Genomic DNA, 24,576 nt, shown 5'->3' on the forward strand with positions numbered 1-24,576 from the left:
GCTTGAATTGAGGAACTGATTAAGCTGATCAAATTAAGGGAAAAAGGCTACCTATTTATTTCAAGAGAATTAGCTCAATTATTCAGTTTTATTTAGAGACACTATTGTTAGTTCCCAGCATACTTTGCTCAGGCCTGGAATTAGAGAGTAAGTTGAAATGAAGTGTTATTTTATGTTTCTGATTAAAGGGAAACATCTGTTAATGTTTAATGTTCAGTTATGTTTGACATTTGAAAGTGTTTCTATTTTGTTTAAGTTTTGATCGTTACCCTTGTGCAGAAGAGTAGGGCTTATGGTTAGGTTGTAAATAACTGCATGTAATGAACTTATGTTGCATTGTTCACTGAGTAAACACTTTGTTATAATACTGATGTATTAACAAGTTTGATTCTGTTCTAGGTGATGCACTGTTCAGTAGTGCATGTGAATATGAAAATGGGCCCGATTTATCATATTTTAATTATGTCACGAGAGTAAGTTTATCTCAGGTCAGTGATATCATGAATTCTGACAACAATGACGTCATTCATCCATCTTAAATAATTGTATTTCAACTGATTAATATGCCATATTACTTTGGAAAAAGTTTCCTATTACTAACTTACTTGAATTTATAGGTTGCTTTTAAATAACTTAAAGCAATCCCTATGAAATACTTAAAAGTTGCTTTGTTGTATACTGTATACAAACTAATATTATGATGTATTGTGATGTTGTATTTTTCTATGTACCCAAATTTTAGATAAAAAAAAAAAATAAGTTTACTATGGATGTTCATTGTTTAATATAATAGCATCATAATTATGTAATTGTTCTTTTACAATGGATGAAAAGTTTGATTTGATGTAATTATTCAAAAGTTTTTCAAGATGTATACGTTTTTCAAGATGTATACGTATAAATAATAGGACACTTTTTAACGCTAAAACAAATTATCACTTTATATAGTTAAATAGAATAGAACATATTAAGTAAGAAAATAAATATTGCAATAATCATTTCAATGTTGTTTTTTTAAAGTAAAGTAAACCTTTTAAATATACATTGTGAAGATATACACATGTAACTTGTACAAATTTTTTTATGATAAAACAAACCTTCACCTTTTAGTTTACATGGAATCGATCATATTTGTAGGGATAGTTTACCCAAAAATGAAAATTCTGTCATCATTTACTCACTCTCATGTTGTTCCAAACCTGTATTAGTTTCTTTCTTCTGTTGAACAAACAGTTGACGGAACCCATTGACTTTTCTAGTAGGAAAAAAATACTATGGAAGTCAATGGGTGCCGTCAACTGTTTGTTCAACAGAAGAAATACCCTCATGTGGTTCCAAGCCTGTATGAGTTTGAGTAAATGATGACCGAATTTTCATTTTTGGGTAAACTATCCCATTAATTAAGAATATACATATATTACAATAATCAATAAAAACCTATGTTCAGTAAAAGCAATGTTAAAATGTTAACATTGTGAGACAGATTTGTTATTTTGGACTTCAAAAAGAAACATTGCCACATTTACTGCTGAGACTGTACAACTGAGTAAAAATGTTCATAGCTGGTAAAAACTATCGCCCCTTTCACACAGAGATTACGGAAAATACACGGATAAAGTGACCCGGGATTTGACCCGGGTTCGTTTGACTTTGGTTCATTCACACTGCAAGTGATTTTCCGGAATCAGAGAGTGCGTTCACACACAACCCGTAAAAATCCCGTGAAGACACGTGACATCGATGTGACATGTAATGTCTCAGCAGCGTCTAGTTTGCTTATGAGCTGCGATTTCTCTCTCTCGAGAAACACGCTTGTGCATTTTTTTCTCTGATTTGATCATAAACTAGCGCATTATGTACCGTTTCACTACCCTGCTTTCACTTCACTTCAGCGTCATCATTGCGACACGGCATTGTTTACGGCTTTTGTTCACACAGCGCACATTCCGGGACTGATCCCGGCAATGTTACTAGGTCCCCAACCCGGGATCAATCCCGACATCAATCCCGGGTCGTGTTTGCATTCACACAGAAGGTATTCTGGCAATTTCCCGGGATCAACGCGCTGTGTGAAAGGGGCTTATATTGTTCAGCTCTTTTGAGGACGACATCAGGGTGGGGTGACAGTGGCTCAGTGGTTCATCTAGGTTGTCTACAAACCAGAAGGTTGGTGGTTCCATCCTTGGTTCCACCTGACCATGTATAAAGGTGTCCATGAGCAAGACACCTAAACCCCAGCTGCTCCCGACGAGCTGGACGGTGCTTTGTATGGCTGACACTGCCGTCGGTGAATGAATGTGAGGCAATATGTTAAGTGCTTTGGTGGCCATGGGTCTGTTGAAAGCACTATATAAATGCAGTCCATTTACCATCATATTGACAGGGCACAAACTCTTCTTCTTGTATTTGTTGTGTCCCAGAGTTGGTCCTTTGCAATGTGTACAAATAGGCAGGTTTTGTACACGTGACAGCTTGCTCCAACATTTGTAAGACTGCCAGTGTGTTTTCTTTTATATATAAGGGTGTCAGCGCTCTGTGATGTGTCCGTTGTCACTGGTGTTGTGTTGGTGGAAGTGGCTGGGATCATTTCAGATGAAGTGATTTTGGGTGGAGGTTTGGTGATGGTGGAAGTTAGCAATGTTTTTCTTTTGGTTACAACTGTGTAAGGCCGTCTAACTTGATCCAATGGCGGTATTCGAATTAGCGGTGAAGGTCTTTGCGTGTTACGTCTTTTCTCGCGGCAAAGTATTTTTGGTTAAATGCAATACATTTTATCTTATGTATTAACTCGTTTCATCTGACTCCATAAAATGAAAAGGTTTTTCAATGATATCTGTGCATCATTAAATATACGTTAATGTTTGACTATTCCCTTTAACTCCAATGAAAATAAAGTCAAAGTCTGTTAGAATAATCAAATATAACAATTTATTATGTCAGGTAAATGTATTATTACAATTCCATAATCAATTGAAAGATAATCAATGCAAACCATCAAATGTTCTAGAACAAAGAGGACAATCCTTTACCCGACACTGTATGGCTACGTGAGCTGAGAGTCGCGAGACCCTCAACCACACGGGCTAATCTGAATACAGAAAAACAGCCCTGAGCTTTCGTTGCATTTTCCTTATATAGCCAGACCTTATTTGATATGTAAAACTTGAGTTTAGTGGAAATTTACTGTATTCCCCCACCATTACTGGGGGTAGAAGTTGACCATCTGCTAAGAATAGTGGAAATTAGCATTCATGAATTTACACCTTTGGGAGTGCCTAGAGACCACATTCCTTTGTGTGCCAGTTATTCCTAAACTCTTAAAAACTTTATTACCTTTTGTTTTACTTCTTTGAGAATGAGACATTTGTACCAGTCGCACCGAGACATTTCAAATAATACCAAACATGTATAAACCTTGATGAAAATCATTCACATTAAACCATTTAGATTCTTGTGTGAGTTTGGGAGATCTCTGCCAGGGTGAAGAATGGGGGAGAGAAATGTAGATTAGGATGAGGGAGGTGAGACCTTCGTCTCAATAGTGCATGAGGGGAGTTCAAATGTTAATTTCCTTTTTCTCAGAGAGTGGCCCTCTCTTAAAGTCCTTACAGTTTTTCCAGTCTTACAACTGTTTCTCTCACTGGCAGTGGTAAGTGGGGCATCAGTGCAGCCTTACTGTGTTGTAACTGTTAGAGAGCTTTTGGAACTGGCATCGCAATGTCTGTTCTTTCTTTTGAAACCTCTGTGCCTGCATTGCTTGGAATGTTCTCATACTCGATCTGCGTGTAGTCGGGTGGAGGGAGGACCGACGGCTGGCATGGTGCTGGAGGCAGCTCTTTAGAGGAGATCGACACAGTCTTCAGGGTGGTGGCAGAAGGCATTTTTGTCGACTGCAGGTTGATGAGACTTTCTTGTCGACGAATGAGATCACGTACAGCGTGTTTCCCCAGTGAGTTTTGTACAGTTGGTTAAACTTCTGTGGCTGTTTGTGGTTTGTTTCTCTGTTCCGTCGTTAAGGTCAGCTTGTCCTCAGTCAGGCCAAATATTCACCAGCAGAGAACAGATCTCTTCCAACTGCTGGAACCCGGGAAGTGGGTTGTGACTACAAGCGTCCTCCTGTTGACAAGTACAATAATTGCATGTTTAGTTAAAGTGCTTTCATTTGTATAGATTAGCTGCATTGTAAAATAATACCCAGGCAAAAAGGATGCTTATATTTAATTCTAATAGGGTGGAGAGTGAGCTGCAGTGGTCTCGTCAGTGGCAAGGGTGATGTGGGCTGGGATGGCAGTCACTGTGTGGTTATCTGCCTCTGTGTCACTGTGGTACGCCTCATCATTCTCATCTGGGTCAAGCTGGCCAGGCTCTGAACTAGGTCTGTCCTCTAAGATTTCACTGAGGGACCAGATTCACCTGTGCTTTGACTGACCAGGTATTCCAACCCAAGTAACTCATTCGACGTCACATTAGCAGGTGCGCGGAAATTCTCCTAGACAGTCACTCCAAATAGCTGCTGGCAGCGGGTGTTGAGGTGCTCAATCAGAGGGGCCGAGTATGTTCTGTGGCGTCGACCTTTGACCCCGTACACAGCATCAGTACAGCGGTCTTAATTCCAGCGAGCGATTCCACTAATCAGGTAAACCTGATAAATAATATTGCCCGTTTAGTAAAGACAACGATATACAAAATAATATCTTGAAAAAGTGCTATCACAGGTTTAGCATTTATGCATAGACTTGTGTGCAAGACAACTATTACAGAAATCTTCATTAAGCTTTTTAACAGAAAAACAGTTATTTTACGTACATTTCTTGATTTTTGTACTAAAAAACATGCAGTTAACTACATGCATGATTTACTGTGACTATACGTCATTGCATCAGCAACTACACAGTTACTGTCTGTTAAATAAAGCTACATGTAGCATTTCATCAGTGTTTCTCTGCTCATCCTGGAATGAAGCACAGGCTCTACACTTCAACACAATGGTGACACACAAAACAGACAATACAGAAACACTTTACATCCCAACAGAACATTAAACACTAAAAAATCTCTCAAGATCTCTGCATCCTCACTTATTACTTTTTTTCTTTCATACTAACATTCTTATTGAGAATTAACAGAGGTTTAGACGTTGATGTTTTATTGTAAATAATAAAGTTTAATGTCACCATGATGGAGATCAGTGTTCGCTTTAGTTGGGGTCTTGACCCTTTATTTTTTAACACTGATTTTTCTCTGGCTGCTTTAACTGCGTGTCTGTGATACATATTTGTTATTGTAGAAATCCAAAAGAAACTCAGATAAGAAGATCTTGGTCACTTATTAGTGAAAAAGGTCATCATCATAAAAAAAATATGATCAACTCTGAACTACTATATAGAGATTCAAGTGTCGATTATTGATGTCTCTATACTCCTGAAAAATAAACCAGTTCAAAACATTTTTTATTAAATAAATATTTCTCAAATTTCAGATTGTTACGGAGCCCCCCTAGTCCCACTTTGTAAAAAAAAAAATTAGAACTATCTCGTGGCCTTAAGATAGTAACTCGTGGCCTCAAGATATACTAACTCGCGGCCTCAAGATAAGTGTATATAAAAGGAGAATGCACAATGGAGCAGCTTTTCTCCCCAAAGCAGAAAGTGCACGCTAAAGCTGCCACCCGCTTAAGGCACTTCTTGTCAGGCTAATAGCTATGGATAGAGAGCATTTGATAAATTTGAATTTTAATTTAGGGATGCGTTACCAGGATATACTGAACACACTTGCTTTGCAAGGGATTATTGTCAGTAAAAGGCAGTTAAAGGAACACTCCACCGTTTTTTGAAATTGGGGTTATTCACTGTCTCCCCTACATTTAGATAGGTGGGCAAATGCATTTTTGTCTCAGTGCATTTAAATTGTCTTAGTCTGGCAGCGCCACCGAAGTAGCAGGCGAAGCACTGATAAATTTGTAAAATCTGACCATCAGAATGAAGATGCCACAGTCATTCCCGTAAGGTTGTGAAGGAAGTCCCTATTTCAAGAGAAAATAAAACATGATCAGCTCCAAAACATGACATATTCAAATCATTCACTTATTGGTTGGAAAACACTGCTTAAAAACTATTACCTTTATGTCCACGCCAGTTCTCTCTGTCCAAATCCCATTCACCCGACTTTTTGCAAAGTCACTAAGAAACCAAAATCAAAAATGTAGTCTTACTAAATACATAAATTCAAGATACTCACAGACGGTCGAACATGGGTACAAATGAGTACAAATCTTTATCATGCATTAAAAAAATTTTTTTTTAAATGTATTATATATATATATATACACACACACAAGGACCAAGGAACATGGCCAGAAACACCAAAAACAGAACATACTGTATACGGTCAGCAGAACAGGACCATTAGGTAACATCTATAGGTCAGGGGAACGTGACCGCCAAATAACATGCATTCCTCAGATGACCTTATAACATTTTGATATCCCTCATGTTGAAACCCTTGTGGTTTGTATGGATATTTGGAGTCCAGTAACAACATTTCTTGTTGTTGTGGTCTCAAGACCTATAGAGAACATGCACTCTTGATGAAAAGTAGATAACTTATAGTGACAATACAACAATGACCTAGCAGACTAACACTCCCAAATTTAGTGAACTCTAACCAAACATTACATTGTTAGAATTCAAAATATAAGATTAACATTTTAATATTATTTCATTGTCTATGGTTAACCAGTCACCAACTGTGTCAAGTATAGATTGAAATCCTTGCCCAGTTGACAAGGGCTGTGGGCAGAGCATTTCAAAATTCCATTTATAAAGCACCAGGAAAGGCAAGGCAAGGCAAGGCAAGTTTATTTATATAGCACATTTCATACACAATGGTAATTCAAAGTGCTTTACATAGAAGAAATTAAAATAATCAAAAGAAATCAGAATAATTAAAACAGTTTAGAATAAAAGATAAAATACAGAAATAATCAAATGAAATCAGAATAATTAAAACATAAAATAAAATACAGTGCAAATGTGGCAGGCAGTACAAGAGAGGGAGGATAGAGAGAGAGTAAGAGAGAGACAAAGAAAAATTGACTACGCCACCCTGGTCGCTAAGCCAGGGAAGTGTCCTATTAAAGACACACAGGTTCGGTGTTTCCCTTACATAAATACTCCGAGACGTGGATATGGAAAAATACAAAAATATATTCTTTATTTAGACAAAAATAAAATACTGACGTGCCAGTCAGTTAGGTTCAATTATAACATCACACAATAAACAGCTCACAGGACTCGTGGTCACCCGAAGCAGGACGAGCTAGTGCCAGACGTCGCTAGTGTCAGCGATGGTAAAAGAGCACCCACACGTGCACTACACGTCACTCAAATCACGTCAACCAAGACCAATCACCTTGGATTGCAGACCACACACTGTGTCTCATCAGGACCCGCCACCTTAATTGGACAACTAGCCCTCCTGCTCCGGGCTCACAGTGCCTGAAACACAAGAAATAAAGAATTACAAAAAAATAAATCAAAGCAAATAAATCAAACAATTATCCTCACCTATGGGTACCCATATACAGGACACAACATGCGAGACATACAATAATATACGTAACTAAAAAGAAAACACTCCGCAATCCACTCAAACCTGCACTCATGAGTGTCAGTGATGGTGAATGGATCGCTACGGGCCAACAGGAACAATCTCCCCAGGCCGGTTACCACTCACAATCCCTCTTTCCCTTGGGACCAGTCGGGGATAATCTCACAGTGAGCAAAGAAAATAAACAGTAATTATAATACAAATAAAACACAAAACAAAACCCAAAACTAAGAAAACAAAACACCAATTACCAAGCAAACTGATAAATCAACAAGCAAACCCCAAAAAAACACAAAAGGTAAATTACACAGAAAAACAAAACAGAATTACACACGCAAGCAAAATAACTCAAACAAAAACATTAATAGGAACAGAACAGCAGCGACGACAAGTCCTAGAGCAGGCAAGTGTAGTCTTCAAGTGCCCTTAAAACGGCAAATCGATCCACCTGCAAAAGCCGGACTATGAGCTAAAATATGCATAGCATTAATTTACTGTTGTACAATTGATCGCACATACCAAACATGCAGAGATCGCGCCACTCGCCCAGTCGACAAGAGATGAAAAAGCCCAATGATACGCTGGAATACACAGACCCCATAATATTAACTATTCGCTCATTAATTAAATACAGCCAAAAGGGCCAAAGAGAGACCTACCAGGAAGTCAAGCAGCAATACACCCCCGATGCTGAATGCAATTCATACCGAAACGGTGGTATCCGGAAACAGCACGTGTTGCCAGGCATGCAACCCTCAGCACAACGTGTGCTTTTCTGCGAACAGCCCAGAACCTGACAAAAGTAACACTCAATCTAATGTTCATTAGGCTCAAGCATAAAAACCAGCCGCCACACTCACCTCAGCCAGAGCACCAGACAGTCGCAACAATAATGACGTGCTAGAACGCGGTCGCACATTCACGCAATCTCTGGTGACAACACCGTCACCTTAATATACCCCTTGGAAGGAATTACCATAATTATTATCAATGAATTGAATGCCGATCACCTGCGTGCATCTAGGGCGGAGTCTCACTCTACAGAGAGGACGTCAACAAACAGCGGCACTTCACTACACAAACAGTCGGACGAACAGTGGCACAGTGCTCATCCAGTAAATGCACAGCTAAACAGAAGTGTTTTGAGTCTGGATTTGAATGTGACTACTGTAGGAGCACATCTGATCTCATCTGATCTGGAAAGTGATATTATCGATTAATGATGTGTTGATATGAAACACAGGCCAATAGCATATTAAACCTATGTTTATCCTCATGGCTTGTAATATACACAATAGGAACTAAGTTTGCATAACTTACACACAGCGTGTAGTGCCCAGGGGTCCACAATGGAATAATCAAGGCATCTTTCATGTGCGAATTCACCTAATTACAAGAGGCAAACAAATTGTACAGTCATGTACTAAAAGGATGATGGTGGTTAAATACTGCTCAACACTTTTTTTGATGTAACTGAAATCCTTACATGTCATCCTTACTTCTACTTTAATTTAGCATACAGACGACATACATAGTTGCTAGAGCAAACAGGACTCAGTGATTTGCCCAAGTGTCACCCTGTTTGCAAAACCCAATAAACCCAATGTGTCCCAATAAAGCAGCAAACTGACATTCACAGTCTGATTTCACGAAAACTGTTTCTTACCGGAAAACTGGAAAGGGGAGATTGATTAATGGGTGGGAGCCAAGTTGGAGGAACATAGAGATCAACGATGAAAACGTCTTTTCCCTGCAGAATGTCAATCATTCCAATAAGATAAACGCCTTGAAATTTATTTTTTTGTCCCCTACAAATTTACAGTAAATATAACATCGAACCTGCAACTGTAGAATCTCTCTGAGGATCCTAAAACATCCATTTCCGACCTATAAATGAAATATATTATTTATACGAATCATTCATATAAGTGTATTTGCTGCAAGTACTCATTGTGTGTTTCCGACCGTGGATTTCATTTCTTTTTTCAGGCCGAGGGTTTGAAAGTCTGGTCTGGTGATGCATGTTACTCCATCTTTCACAATCAGCTCATTCCCGGCTTACTCTGATCCAGGACATAGTTTATCTGAAAGTTTTGAAAGAAAACACTAAAATTATGCATGAAAAAATAATGCAAAACAAAGATTGTGAGACACATATGAAAGGTGTTCGATATAAAGTTCATGTGTACCAACTGCTCCTGAAGAGAATGATGTCCCAGAGTCCAGCATGATCGAGAAGGCTTGAGGTTTACTGGTAGAATCAACTCTTGACAGTGCTCACCACACTGGTTTTCAGGTTCTGTTGCTGAAATTAGATAAATGTTGTTGAAGACATTGTTAACTCATTTGATTGAGTATACATTTATCAGTGTACATTAATACATACTTGATGCATGTCATTGAGTACTCAATTACAATTTAGGAACATAATGAATTTATTTTTTATAAACAAACAGTTTAACCTTGTACATACGTTTTTCAGATAACAAAACATCTGTAAAGAACCCAATTTTGCATATGTGTGGTCTAAAAATACATATGCTTTAATTTATGCTTATACACATACTTAGTCTCCACTTTTTAAGTATCATGTTTGTTTTTGTCTAATGTTGCAGGAACAAAAAGATAATTATTAAAATAATAAATAAAACATTAGCCCGGTTTTTGAATCTGTTTGTTGAGAACCTTTGAACAAAGTCAACAAATTATGATTCATAAAGAAATAGTAACAGGCTTTATATTTGTTTGAAATGTGATAAATTCCAAGATATATTTTGTGTATTGTGTTTCAGTGTGTGATAGGTCACACTCATGAAATGTTTTGGGTGCTACAATGTATTATGTAAACCAGTGAAGATCAATTATTCTGTATGTGTGAACCCTAATGGGCTATGAGTAATACATTGACATGTGAAGTAACAACCGTTTTAAGTTCTGTGATTTTGCCCGGTGATATTTTCCTAATTTGTGTAATCTTTTATTATTTATATGTCAAGTCAAGTCACCTTCATTTATATAGCGCTTTTTACAATACAGATTGTATCAAAGCAGCTTCACAGTGATAACATGAAAATAATATAACAGAGTTTGTTTCTAAAAGAAAATTGCGTCAACGTCCACCTTAAGTAAGGCAGATCAATAATATTATTGAATATTAAATGTCCCCAACTAAGCAAGCCAAAAGCCAAGGCAACAGTGGCAAGGAACCAAAACTCCATCAGGTGACAGAATGGAGAAAAAAACCTTGGGAGAAACCAGACTCAGTCGGAGGGCCAGTTCTCCTCTGGCCAACGAAGGAACAGTGCATGATTTATGATTCGGGCAGCATTACAAGGCAGATTGCATCGGAACATTTAGAATATTTATCCATTTCCATCTTTTGGAAGTCCAAGTAATCACGCCGGTGTTGAGACGAGTTGTTGAGGATCAGTGCCGTCCACCATAGAGGGTCCATATCGCCGGTGTTGAGTCGTCTCTTCACAGGCTTTGTGATTGGCGTATCTGAAGTCTCTGTGAAAGGCTGGATACAAACTGGAGCTGACGAACGCCGTTTTTCTCGGGACTCGCGTCCCGAGATAACAGCAGAAAAGCAAAAAGGGAAAATAATTAGCGTTCATAATGATTTCCATAACACGGGCGTAAATGATAAAAAACATGAAGACAGTGTTTCTTGCGTCCCAGAGTCACCCCCCTCCGTCCCCCACTCAACTCAGCCCTGCTTACTGACCTCTACATCCCTCCTGCTGCTGAGACCCAACCACAATCTCACAATCTCTCCGCAACCCAACCATACGCGCCGACCCGTTTGACTAAGGCTGTCGAGCCCCACTGTCGTTGTTAAAGCAGGTTCAGTGGCAACGGTTCCTTATGGCATACCACCTACCGCAAAACACAATATCTACCCAACCACCCGTCATTCACGCAATATACACAGGAACGTAATGACTGTAAATACTATTCAACCTATACAAATAACCTACAGACTCTTCAAGTTTTATAATATTAAATGCATTTGATCTGATTCAGCAGTGGTATAAAAGGTAAGCATTATGTAAATGCTTGGCTAAAGAGATGCGTCTTTAATCTAGTTTTAAACTGGGACAGCGAGTCAGAGCCTCGAACAATATCAGGAAGGCTATTCCAGAGTTTAGGAGCTAAATGTGAGAACGCCCTTCCTCCTTTAGTGGACTTAGATATCCTAGGAATGACCAGAAGCCTCGAATTTAGTGATCTTAAAGAACGCAATGGATTGTAGGGCGATAGAAGGTCCATTAAATACACAGGAGCTAAACCATTTAGGGCTTTATAGGTCAGTAATAGTACTTTGTAATTGATACGGAACTTGATAGGTAACCAGTGTAGAGATGATAAAATTGGTGTTATATGATCATATTTTCTTGACCTAGTAAGAACTCTAGCAGCTGCATTTTGCACTAACTGTAGCTTGTGTATTGAGGATGCAGGACAGCCAGCTAATATAGCATTACAATAATCTAGTCTCGAGGTCATGAATGCATGAACTAAAAATATGTGCATTTTAAGCTACAAAACCATGAAATCAAACAGTATGTTACAACTAGAATGTAAAAACATGAGATTGCAAGTGACTTACCGGTACATAGAACTGCCTGGCCATAGTCATTGAATTCAGTGTCTGTCACAAATGTCTTTCTGGCTCTTTTGATGAATTCATTGTTAGTCCTTTGTTTGTGGTGGTGTACAATGCTTCTCAAAAGGAATATATTTGTTGCTGGTGCTGCATTATTCAGGAAATAATTGTTTTTCCTCATTTGCGAAAAAAAATTGTTCCACAACTTGGCTATTTATCTTCCCAGCAAGCTCAGGAACCAGAGAAATCTTCCTCAAGATGTCCCTTGTGTCTTTGGTGTTGGACCCATGAAACGTGTTGTACAACACAAAGTGGTCAGCAGATCCAGTAATAGGATGACCATTTTCATCTGGTGTTTCTTTCTTTTCACGGAGCCATGACAGATGGGAAAATATCTTGCCCTCTCTGGCCATGGAGATGTTTTCCGTAGTTGGCTCAAGCAATCTTCCCTCAAAAGGCTGAAAGGGAACAATGTCTGGGGCCCTAGTCACATTTGTATGTGCAACCAAACCTCTCGCAAAATCATAAATACATTTTTTAGGAAGATGTTTCCATGACAGAAGTAAACCTGCATAGTCTCGTGGGCTCTCAGCTCGAATCCGGAATTTTAGGCTGTACACAACACCACAAGGGCACATTATGGCACACCAACCACCTACATGAATACAGGAGAAAAAAAACTGATGAGCAATACAAACCATGTAGACTTGAAATGCATATTTCATATATTTACACTTTCCAAAACACTGACCTGATGCACCCCATATTTTCTGGAAAATCTTGTCGTAGCTGTGCCGTGTTTGCATTTCACTACGCAAGCGTGAAATGAGGTCCAGTTTTGATCCAACTGTGTCAAGACCACATTCCTTGCACAGTTTACGAACAACATCAACCTGATCAAAGTAGGATTAGGAAAATACATTTTGATGTGCACCCAAACAAATTCAATTCAATTCAAATTCAATTCAAATTTATTTGTATAGCGCTTTTCACAATACACATTGTCTCAAAGCAGCTTTACAGAAAATGCATTTCGGAAATGTACATAGAAAAATACAGTTAGTTAATCATGTATTAATTTATGGCATAACATATCGCCGGCTTTGAGTCGTCTCTTCACAGGCGTCGAGTCGTCTCTTCACAGGCGTTGGGGTATCTGAAGTCTCCGTGAGAGGCTGGATACAAACTGGAGCTGACGAACGCTATTTACCTCGGGACTAGCGTCCTGAGATAACAGCAGAAAGGCAGATGGGAAATAATTAGCATAGCTGATATTCATAATGTTAATGCATTCGAACTGATTCAGCAGTAGTATTAAAGGTTAAGCATTAAGTGAATGCTTGGTTAAAGAGATGCGTCTTTAATCTAGTTTTAAACTGGGACAGCGAGTCTGAACCTCGGAAAATATCAGGAAGGCTATTCCAGAGTTTAGGAGCTAAATGTGAGAACGCCCTCCCTCCTTTAGTGGACTTAGATATCCTAGGAATGACCAGAAGCCTCGAATTTAGTGATCTTAAAGAGCGCGATGGATTCTATGGCGATAGAAGGTCCATTAAATACACAGGAGCTAAACCATTTAGGCCTTTATAGGTCAGTAGGAATACTTTGTAATTGATACGTAACTTAATAGGTAACCAGAGATGATAAAATAGGTGTTTGAGGATCATATTTTCTTGATCTAGTAAGAACTCTAGCAGCTGCATTTTGCACTAACTGTAGCTTGTTTATTGAGGATGCAGGACAACCAGCTAATAAAGCATTACGGTAATCTAGTCTCGAGGTCATGAATGCATGAACTAACTTTTCTGCATCAGAAACAGATAGCATGTTACGTAGCTTAGCAATGTTTCTAAGGTGGAAAAAGGCTGTTCTTGCAATATATGAAATATGATTTTCGAAAGTCAAGTTGCGGTCTAGTATAACACCCAGGTCTTTTACTGTAGTGGATAAAGTTGTAACAGTTCGAAATAGACCCAAACGCGAATAGCAGAACGGAGGCGGAGCGCAGGTTTAATACACGAGACATGAAAAACAGGATGGACACGTTTGAGGGAGTGTGGTAACCTGAGCCGTACAGCCGCCGGACTGATGACCTTAGTGATGGCATAAGGTCAAATGAAACGGGGGGCCAGTTTCCGAGCGGGTGCCTGAAGGGGTAAATTCCGTGTGGAAAGCCAAACTCTTTGCCCACAAACATACCTGGGAGCTTTGGAACGGCGACGATTGGCGATACGACAAGTGCGTTCCCTGGTCCGGCACAGAGCTGACCTCACCCTCCGCCAGGTGCGACGACAGCGCTGAATAAAGGCCTGGACCGAGGGGACGGTGACCTCTGGTTCCTGAGAGGGAAACAGAGGTGGCTGGTAGCCCAGACAACAAGAAAACGGGGAAAGGCCAGTGGACGACGAAGGCAGAGAATTATGAGCGTACTCCGCCCATGTCAATTGTTCACACCAGGAGGTGGGGTTATGAGCCGCCAAACAGCGGAGCATCCGACCGAGGTCCTGATTAGCGCGTTCAGCTTGCCCATTACTTTGTGGATGAAACCCTGAAGACAGACTGGCGGTAGCACCAATCTGTTTGCAGAATTCCCTCCAAAAGTTAGAGACAAACTGGGGTCCCCTGTCCGAAACAACATCAGAAGGAAGCCCGTGAATTCTAAAGACATGGTCCACAACCGCCTGCGCAGTCTCTTTAGCCGACGGAAGCTTGGGGAGTGGAACAAAGTGAACCGCTTTCGAAAACCGATCGACGACAGTGAGAATCACCGTATTGCCGCTGGAGGGGGGAAGCCCCGTAACGAAGTCCAGGGCAATATGGGACCAAGGCCGGGAGGGAATAGAGAGAGGGCGAAGCAGACCATCGGGGAGCGAATTACTGGACTTCTGCTGGGCACAGACAGAACATTACGCAACAAATCGGCGTACCTCCCGTTCCATGGCAGGCCACCAGAATCGCTGGCGGACAGCTGCCAAAGTACGACCCACCCCCGGATGAGCGACCAGTTTAGATGAAGGACCCCAACGAAGGACGGCCGGACGAGCGTACTTGGTGACAAATAGCTTCCCCTCAGGACACCCACGGGGAACGACAGTGTGAGAAAGAGCCTTTCGCACCAGCTGTTCCACCCCCCAGGTGACGGACCCAACCACACATCCCTCAGGTAGGATGCGTTAAGCGTCAGGCTTAATGTTCTTTGACCCGGGACGGTAAGAGATAGTGAAATTGAAACGCCAGAAAAAAAGAGCCCAGCGAGCCTGTCTAGAGTGAAGCCTCTTGGCGGAGCGGATATACTCAAGATTACGGTGATCAGTCCAGACTATAAACGGACAGGAGGATCCCTCCAACCAATGGCGCCACTCCTCCAGGGCCAGTCGAATAGCTAGAAGCTCCCGGTTACCCACATCATAATTACATTCGGCAGACGAGAGTCGATGCGAGTAAAATGCGCATGGGTGAACCTTCTGATCAAGAGCAGAGCGCTGCGAGAGAACCGCTCCCACCCCGACGTCAGACGCGTCCACCTCAACGATAAACTGATTCTTAGGATCAGGCGAAATCAGAATGGGAGCGGATGTGAACAAACATTTAAGACGCTCAAAAGCACATTGGGCAGCCTCGGACCAGACAAAACGACACTTTGCGGATGTGAGCGCAGTCAAAGGGGCGGCAACCTGACTGAAATTTCTAATAAAACGGCGATAAAAGTTTGCAAACCCCAAAAACCGCTGAAGCACCGAGCGAGACTCAGGAACAGGCCAGTCAGTGACCGCCTGAACATTGGAGGGGTCCATGCTTATGCCCTCCGCAGACACGACCGAACCAAGGAAAGTAACTGACTGGAGGTGAAACGCGCATTTCTCGGCCTTAACATAGAGGCGATTCTCTAATAACCGCTGTAATACGCGACGCACATGTTGGGTGTGTACCTGGAGAGATGGGGAGAAAATGAGAATATCATCCAGGTACACGAAGACGAAAATGTTGAGCATGTCTCTTAATACATCGTTTACGAGCGCTTGAAAAACGGCTGGGGCGTTTACCAGCCCGAACGGTAAAACACGATATTCAAAGTGCCCCAACGGAGTATTAAACGCCGTCTTCCACTCATCCCCCTCCTTGGTGCGCACTAGGTGGTACGCGTTGCGAAGATCTAACTTCGTGAAAATCTTTGCCCCCTGCAGGATCTCAAAGGCTGATGACATCAATGGTAAAGGATACCGGTTCTTAATGGTGATGTCATTCAGCCCACGATAATCGATGCAGGGGCGCAAAGAGCCGTCTTTCTTTTTCACGAAGAAAAATCCCGCACCGGCAGGGGAAGAGGAAGGGACGATGGTACCCGGCCATAAGTGAAGTATCAAGGTACTTCTCGAGCGCCTCACGTTCAGGAGCGGATAAAGAATACAAACGCCTGCGGGGAGGAGTGGTGCCAGGGAGGAGGTCGATACTACAATCATAAGGGCGATGGGGAGGGAGAGAAGCGGCCCGGGGATCGACTGAACACCGCTCGCAGATCGAGATACTCCTCCGGAACCCCAGATACATCAATAGACTCCTCCTGAAAAACAGACAAAGAAGAAACAGAGGGAACAGCAGAGACAAGACAATTGGTGGGACAAGACAAGCTCCAAGAAACAATAGAACTATCAGACCAGTTAACATGTGGATTGTGCTTAGTTAACCATGGATGTCCTAGGACAATGGGGGCCATAGGGGACTGAAAAACAAAAAAAGTAATCTTTTCTTGGTGGTTGCCAGATGTGGTGAGACTCACCAGGGCAGTAGCCAGGTGAATATTGGAAAGAACGCGACCATCCAGGGCGAGGGCTGTGGGTGTCTCCTTTAATTCATGAAGGGGCAAACCATGTTCAATAGCCCACCTCTCATCAACAAAATTTCCCTCCGCCCCGGAGTCAATAAGAGCAGAGCAGACAACAGAACTGGTACCCCAGCGAAGGATGGCTGAAATCATGGAGCGGGAACTGAAGGATGGGGATAGTGGGGTAGCGCTCGCCAATATTCCCCTAACTACTGGCGAGCTCTCTCTTTTACCGAACATGTGGCAGCAAAGTGACCAGTGCCACCACAGTAAAGGCACAACCTCTCTCGAATACGGCGCTGGCGTTCAGCAGAGGAGAGGTGTATTCTCCCTAGCTGCATATGCTCAGATTCAGGGTGAGGTTCAGGTGACACAGTCTGAGTGAGTGGGGCTCCCCGGAATCCCGTGACGTCAGAACGAGCACGTCGGTGTAGGTCGAAACGGTTGTCTAAACGGATGGCTAATTCAACCAGCTCATCCAGACTGGAGGGAAATTCTCGAGCAAAAATATCGTCCTTAAGCTCATCATTCAAGCCCTCCAGAAAGCGTGCCGTGAGCGCAGCTTCATTCCATTCGCAGGTAGCAGATAAAGTCTTAAATTCAATGGCATAATCAGCTGCGGAGCGTCTTCCTTGACGAAGCGCAGCTAACTGACGAGAGGCCTCGCGCCCGAAGACATCTCCTCTTTGAATGAGTTAAACTGGTCGCAGCAATCAGCTCCAGCCTCCCAGACAGCCGTTCCCCATTCACGGGCTCGACTAGTGAGAAGGGAAACCACATATGCAACCTTGGCGCGGTCGGAGGCATACGTGACAGGTTGAAGAGAGAATATCACTTCACACTGGGTGAGAAATGCACGGCACTCAGTAGGCTCACCAGAGTAGCAGGGAGGATTGTTAATATGAGGCTCAGAGGTGTGTCACGACCCAGAAGAGAACTGGTCTTGACGCAGGTGATGAAGCTGACCAGTAAGATCCGACACCTGGGCAACGAGTGAATCAACGGCGAGCTTGGCGGCGGCTAATTCATCGGAATGTCTACCCAGCAATGCTCCCTGCAGTTCAACGGCTGAGCGGTAGTATCGTAGTATCGTTCGCTGGGTCCGTCATGGTCGGTTTATTCTGTAACAGTTCGAAATAGACCCAAACGCGAAAGCAGGTTAAAGATTTATTGAAAAGAAAGAAGATAAATGCAACATAGGCTGTCTGCCGATCACAGGTAGTCTTGATGAACGCAGAACAGGTAAACGATCTCCAGACAGAAACCAGGCAGGATGATGGATGCAGGAAGGCAGTCAGGGAGAACTCACAGGAATAGGCAAGCGCAGAGTCCACCAGGCAGTTACCGCAGCACAGAGAATCAGACTTGACACAGGATAGCCGGGGCAGAAACTCATCTGACATATGCGTACACACAGGACAGGAAACAGTAGCAATACTCAAGCGTCAGTAACAGACATGAACAAACAATAAACCGACAAGAGGGAAAGAGAACATGAGGTCTAAATAGCCAGAAAATCAGGGCAAGGGGAAACAGGTGTGAGAAGAGCAGGAGAAAACGCTGATTGAGAATGGGTTCAGCTGTGCGAGAGCACACGTAAGAGAGAGAGAGAGAAACAAGCAGAGGAATAAAACTAGACTCCTGACAAAAGTAACAGGACATCCTTCTAAATTAAAGTTGTATTGTAAGGGATTTTGTGGGTAGTTTTTTGGACCAATAAGTAGTACCTCCGTTTTATCTGAATTTAATAGCAGGAAATTACACGTCATCCAGCATTTTATATCATTTAGACACTCTGTCAATTAAGATAAGTAAGTTTTTACATCTGGTCGTGATGAGATATATAATTGAGTGTCATCAGCATAACAGTGGAAATTAATTCCATGTTTTCTTATAATATTACCAAGTGGCAGCATGTATATTGAGAATAGCAGAGGGCCTAACACCGATCCTTGCGGCACTCCATAGTCTACTGACGTTATCTTTGATTTTTCCCCATTTAAACAGAAAAAATTGGTAACGGTCTGATAAGTACGATCTAAACCAGCTTATGCATGTGAAACTAAACAAAAACATATAATAAAAATACATTATACAAAACAAATATACCTTTTGGTTCATGAGCTCCTCCATCAGTCTATCTTCTGTAACATGGTAGACTTGGGACTCTTCAGACACCTTAGCAGTCTTAATCTTTTCAAATTCTGTGTTGAGCACCTCATTGGAGGACCTTGTTTTGTGCCCAATCCAAGGAGCCCAGAAATGGTAGTAGGGCAGTACCTTGAATGGATTCTGATTATTACCTTTGGACACACAAGGTTAGTATAAATAAATATTTCAGTTTTGTTTTTTAAAAAGCTTGTCATTTGAATTGAAAAAAATTAAAATTAGAACTAAATACAAAGAAATATGGGATTGAATCCACAATTACTTGACACAAATCCCCGTCCAATCATCTCCAGGGACACTGCTTTCCAAAACGCCTCAATGTTTACCCTTCCTTTGAAATCCTTCGGTGTCTCTTCAATGTCACTCACTATAACAAACACAATGAAATATTAAAAAAAAGTGCACTGAATGGTTTAGATATTTGTCAAATATGTCATATTTGCAAAAGTTACCAGCCATGGAAAAAACTCCTCTTTCCTGGTAAGCACTGTTCCATCGTCATCTCCAGTGAGTGATGTCTCAGCCTCTTTCCTCGTAAGCGCTGTTCCATCGTCATCTCCAGTGAGTGATGTCTCAGCCTCTTTCCTGGTGAGCGCTGTCAGGGTATATCCTGGTAGTAATGTTTGGAGCTCTTTGCCAGGTGCTATACAATGGCTTTTACTTAAATTATTGAATAACCTATTCTTATGGGGAAAAAATGATTTACAAACACAATGAAAGTGAGCCTGTGCCTTGCAACCAAGGCTGCACTTGTACATGCAATAGCCTGTGGAAACAGACACAAAAAAACATTAACTACCACTGCATGAAAAGTGGGATTTTCGTCCCCGTAAACGGCCGGAAATCTCCATTATTTTCGTCAGTTAACGACAATTTACAGCATGTGAACGTCGCGTTCGTCTGAACCACATATTGACGGAAACGAACCATGACGTATGTGGAGAGCTCGAGGGAGGTGCAAATGGCTACAATTAGCATATGAATAGCAGCACGCGCGCCTTTCCAGAGAATGGCTTGAATTTCCTCTCAGTATTGGTTGAACCACTACATTTAAACAAGAAAAATCACTCGTGATTGGTTGGCAGCTCTGTTACTATTGGTCACCCTGCCTCATTATAAATTTAAACCCCAAAATTATAATAATAATTATATATATAAATTATTTATATACATATATATATATATATATATATATATATATATAAAAATTATTTATATTTAATTATAATTATTTATATATAAATAAATATATTCATATCATATGCTATCATGTTGTATATATATATTGTTATACTATGGACAACATTATTATTATTACCATCAAGGACGAATGAATTTGAGGAAAATAAATTGCCAGGGACATGCTGTTTATTCAAAGAAAAAGCTTTATTTTTACAAACACACAAACTATACAAACATATGAGATCTGCCCACACAACAAATTGGAAGCTCACAAGAAGCCCAAAATCCTACAGCACCATGAAGTGTCTGTTTCAGCTTCGGAGCTGTAGGTAATTCTTTCCGAATTTGGTCCATTTTGCAGACGTCTGTGGTGCGTTGCCCTGTATTTTAGCATCGCCTCTGATCTAAACTGCAGTGTGGCACAGAGTTCTGTGAGCTCCTGGCAGCGAAAAGATGGAGGTCGCACATTCCATCCAGACACCCCGCCAACGATGCCGTCTTCCACATCCGACATTAGGTCTATGGAAGCGCGTTTTGAGGAACCCATCCTTGACCCTCTAGCAGAACTACGGCCCATCGTAAAGCAGTTTATAGTTGTTAATGTTGTGTCAAAAGGTTCTGCATTCAAACATGTTATTGCGCAAGTTTCCTGGCTTCATCCCCACCCGGACAGATATTTTTATGGAAAGCCAATAGAAGTTTGGAGCTTGCAGGGAACAGACACGTCATACCCAGCATCATTTCTGCCTGTTGAGCGCATTGCTGGGAGATGTGTGGTTAACACATCCACTGTGCATTTAAGCAAGACCAAAGAAAAGGTCACTGTAGTCATGCCACTATGCACAGTGGTTGAGCTCTAGGAGACTGTGATGTTGTTTGCGTGGAATGCACATTTTACCTTTGTGGCAAAGCCTGAATAAAATTAATTGTTGAAATAAATTGTTTTGTGTATCTTTTTTACACAATATTGGCCATTGCTAATGACATGCAGTAATTAATCTAGCATACTTTCATTAAATATATACATTTAAAATGTAGGCAAGGCAAGTTAATTTATATAGCACATTTCATACACAATGGTAATTCAAAGTGCTTTACATAGAAGAAATTAAAATAATCAAAAGAAATCAGAATAATTAAAACAATTTAGAATAATAAAATAAAATACAGTAAATAATTAAAACAGTTTAGAATACAATACAGTAACAGTCGGACGAACAGTGGCACAGTGCTCATCCAGTAAATGCACAGCTAAACAGAAGTGTTTTGAGTCTGGATTTGAATGTGACTACTGTAGGAGCACATCTGATCTCTTCTGGAAGCTGTTCCAGCATAGTAGCTAAAGCAGACTCGCCAAGCTTAGAGTGAAGCCTCTGTGTTTCAAGCTGATGTGATCCTAATGATCTGAGTGATCTGTTGGGTTTATATGCAGTGAGCATATCTGCAATGTATTGAGGTCCTAGGCCATTTAGTGATTTATACACCAGTAATAATACTTTAAAATCAATCCTAAATGTAAGAGTCTATAATTACGCTATACTGAGCCTGATCTATTTCTACCAGAGATTTTCTTAGGCCACGTCCACACGAAGCCGGTGCGTTCCCTATCCGATTATTTTTTTTCCTCGTTCTAAAAAAAAACTCCGTAAACACGGCGTCGTCTCAAGAAATATCTGCGTCCACACGAAACCACTGAAACCGACTGAAAACGGTGCAGTATATATGCCAGACCAGTATGGGGCGCTGTAATTGTGCCACAGAGATACACTATACACGGAGAAGAAGACTTTGAGCATGCGCCGACACGTGATGTGATGACATCATCGTTTCACCAAATATACGGATTGGCTGTACACACGAAACCGCAAGGGTGTCGTTTTCAGATTTATCCACTTTGGGACCCGATTTCAAAAAATAGCGGTTTCACTCTCCCAAAATGCCGTATCCGTGTGGACGAAACGCCAATACGATAAAAAATGTATATGTATACAGCGAAACGCGTCTTCGTGTGGACGGGCCCTTAGAATTAAGTTATACCTTTTAGAAAAATGTCACCTGGGGTAAAACTCCCCCTGCTACCCTCATTTGCATTTGTATAGCTCACAGCATTTTCATTTACATGTTAAAGCCTCCCCTAGAATTAGGAGGAGGGGGGTCATGGGGGGACAACTGCCAAGCAAGGCCCACGTCAATTTCCGACAATTCACGGCAGTTTTGGGTGTTGCCTGCAAATTGCCATGTGCAGTCGTAAACCTGAACTTCCACGACAATCTACAGTGACACTTACTGACGAAAATCCCACTTTTCATGCAGTGTACAGATTCAAACATTATACAAATGGTGTGTCATATTGAGAAAATTTACCCCACCTTTGTATTTTACAGATCTCGCAAGGTGAGCCTTTAAATGAATGATTACACGGTATCGGTCTGTGGGTTTAACATTTTTTGAATTGCACAGCGGGCAGTGATACCGGCTGCAGCACTCTGTGCATTTCTGTATTGGTGGTAGCTCCGTCCCTTTACACACACTAATGTGATTTGCCTAAAAGAAGAGGGAAGTATTAATAGATTGTTTACGTAATAAGTATAGTGACACATATGAAATACCAGTAGTACCTTATAATTCATAAGAGTTTACAAAAATCCAATAACTTTCCCAAAAAAAAGAAGGAATTGAACAATGTCGGTGAAAAGTTGTGTGTGGTAGATGGACTGTAAAAAATAGTGAGGTAAGAAAAACCAAAAAAAACTTATATAAATGTTAACATTCTCCTATACAAAATATGTAAAATGGTAAATGGACTGCATTTAGGCTATATAGCGCTTTCAACAGACCCATGGCCACCAAAGCGCTTTAAACATCATCATAAACATATTAAACATCAGGCATTTACACGGGCATAGGGAAAAGTACTACTTCAACAAAAAACAAAAAAACATAGCTAGCTAACAAACTCTCGTGTGCATAGACAACCTAGCATTTTAGACTATTCTCTGCCAAGACTGTTCTATGAGATCTCGTTAACTGGGTACAATCTTCACACATCCAAGTGAAAAAAACGCATTTACAATATTAAATCATACCACTCAAAGAACGATTTAATTGGAAAATCTATTGTAGCAACCTAGCTCTAGAATTGAGGCACACCAGAGTTCACTAATACCTTTAAAAAACACGACACAGTACCTTGAAAACAAGACGATTCTTTTTAACTAGCTAGTTTGTGCATTTGAATTCCGACATGACCTATAAATCATCGACAGTTTATTATTTTTTTCTTACCGCTGACATCTGCATGGCGCGTCAAATTTGAAAAGTGAATGACGATATGGAAATTACGTCATTTTGAAAAGTGAATGACGATATGGAAACTACGTCAAATTTGAAAAGTGAATGACGATATGGAAATTACGTCAATTTGAAAAGTGAAAGACGATACGGAAATGACGTCTGCTGTCCATCCACTGGTGTCCAGCCACTGGTGTCTAGCAAGAAGTGAGTCTGCGGGGCTACAGCTAGATGCCTCTCATGTAGCCTGCAAGACAGTCAAATGGATAGTGGATACTAGACAATAGACAAAGTGATGTGATGGTTGGGGCAGCGAGAGACTCATGCTGAAAAGTCCATTTCTCCCCTACCCTTCTGTGTGACATTGAGTTGCTGGTTTGCCCTGGGGACAAAGGACCTCCTCAATGTTGAACATGACAGAAGCCTTCTACTGCAAATGATCCTCGGTTTGTTAAATGATTAACTCCAGCTCCATGCCAAACACAGAGCCAGCTTTCCTTCCCAGCCTGTCCCAGCGGCCCTCTTCTTAATGCTGCCTCCCCCGCACACCACAGCATAAACAAGGACTCTGGCCATGTTTAATCTTGCTCAGAGTCACTACTGGTATGGTATTCTTCAGAATCACTATCAAAGTTAATTTCTGTTTCAGTCAGGACTTGAACATAACAGTTCTTTGCATGCTTTGCCAGGCTGTTGCTTGCTTGTTCTTCATCGTCAAGCTCCGTAGACCTTGGATACCATCTTGAAGCAGGCCCCACGTCTCACCTTACATGTTAAAACATGTTGAGCCTTTATTAATTAGAAACTTTCAGAAATATTGTAATGTATGCCAAGTATAACCAATACATACCTGATGTCATCATGATTAGAAAGCTGGGATGACATCTGCTTCAGG

General features: G+C 41.1%; 1 long non-coding RNA gene across 1 annotated transcript; it reads right to left on the minus strand.

The window, feature by feature from the left end:
* Window positions 1–7,233: 7,233 nt before the first annotated feature.
* Window positions 7,234–8,675, minus strand: LOC143745593 (uncharacterized). The gene is made up of 3 exons (XR_013206027.1): window positions 8,268–8,675; window positions 8,128–8,189; window positions 7,234–8,056 (listed from the first exon to the last, which is right to left on the minus strand). It is a non-coding gene; the product is annotated as an uncharacterized LOC143745593 (long non-coding RNA).
* Between the last annotated feature and the right edge of the window lie 15,901 nt (window positions 8,676–24,576).

This window comes from Siphateles boraxobius, unplaced genomic scaffold (genome assembly GCF_051911475.1).
Source record: "Siphateles boraxobius isolate OS27281-9 unplaced genomic scaffold, OSU_SipBor_1 207, whole genome shotgun sequence".
Taxonomy (NCBI): domain Eukaryota; kingdom Metazoa; phylum Chordata; class Actinopteri; order Cypriniformes; family Leuciscidae; genus Siphateles; species Siphateles boraxobius.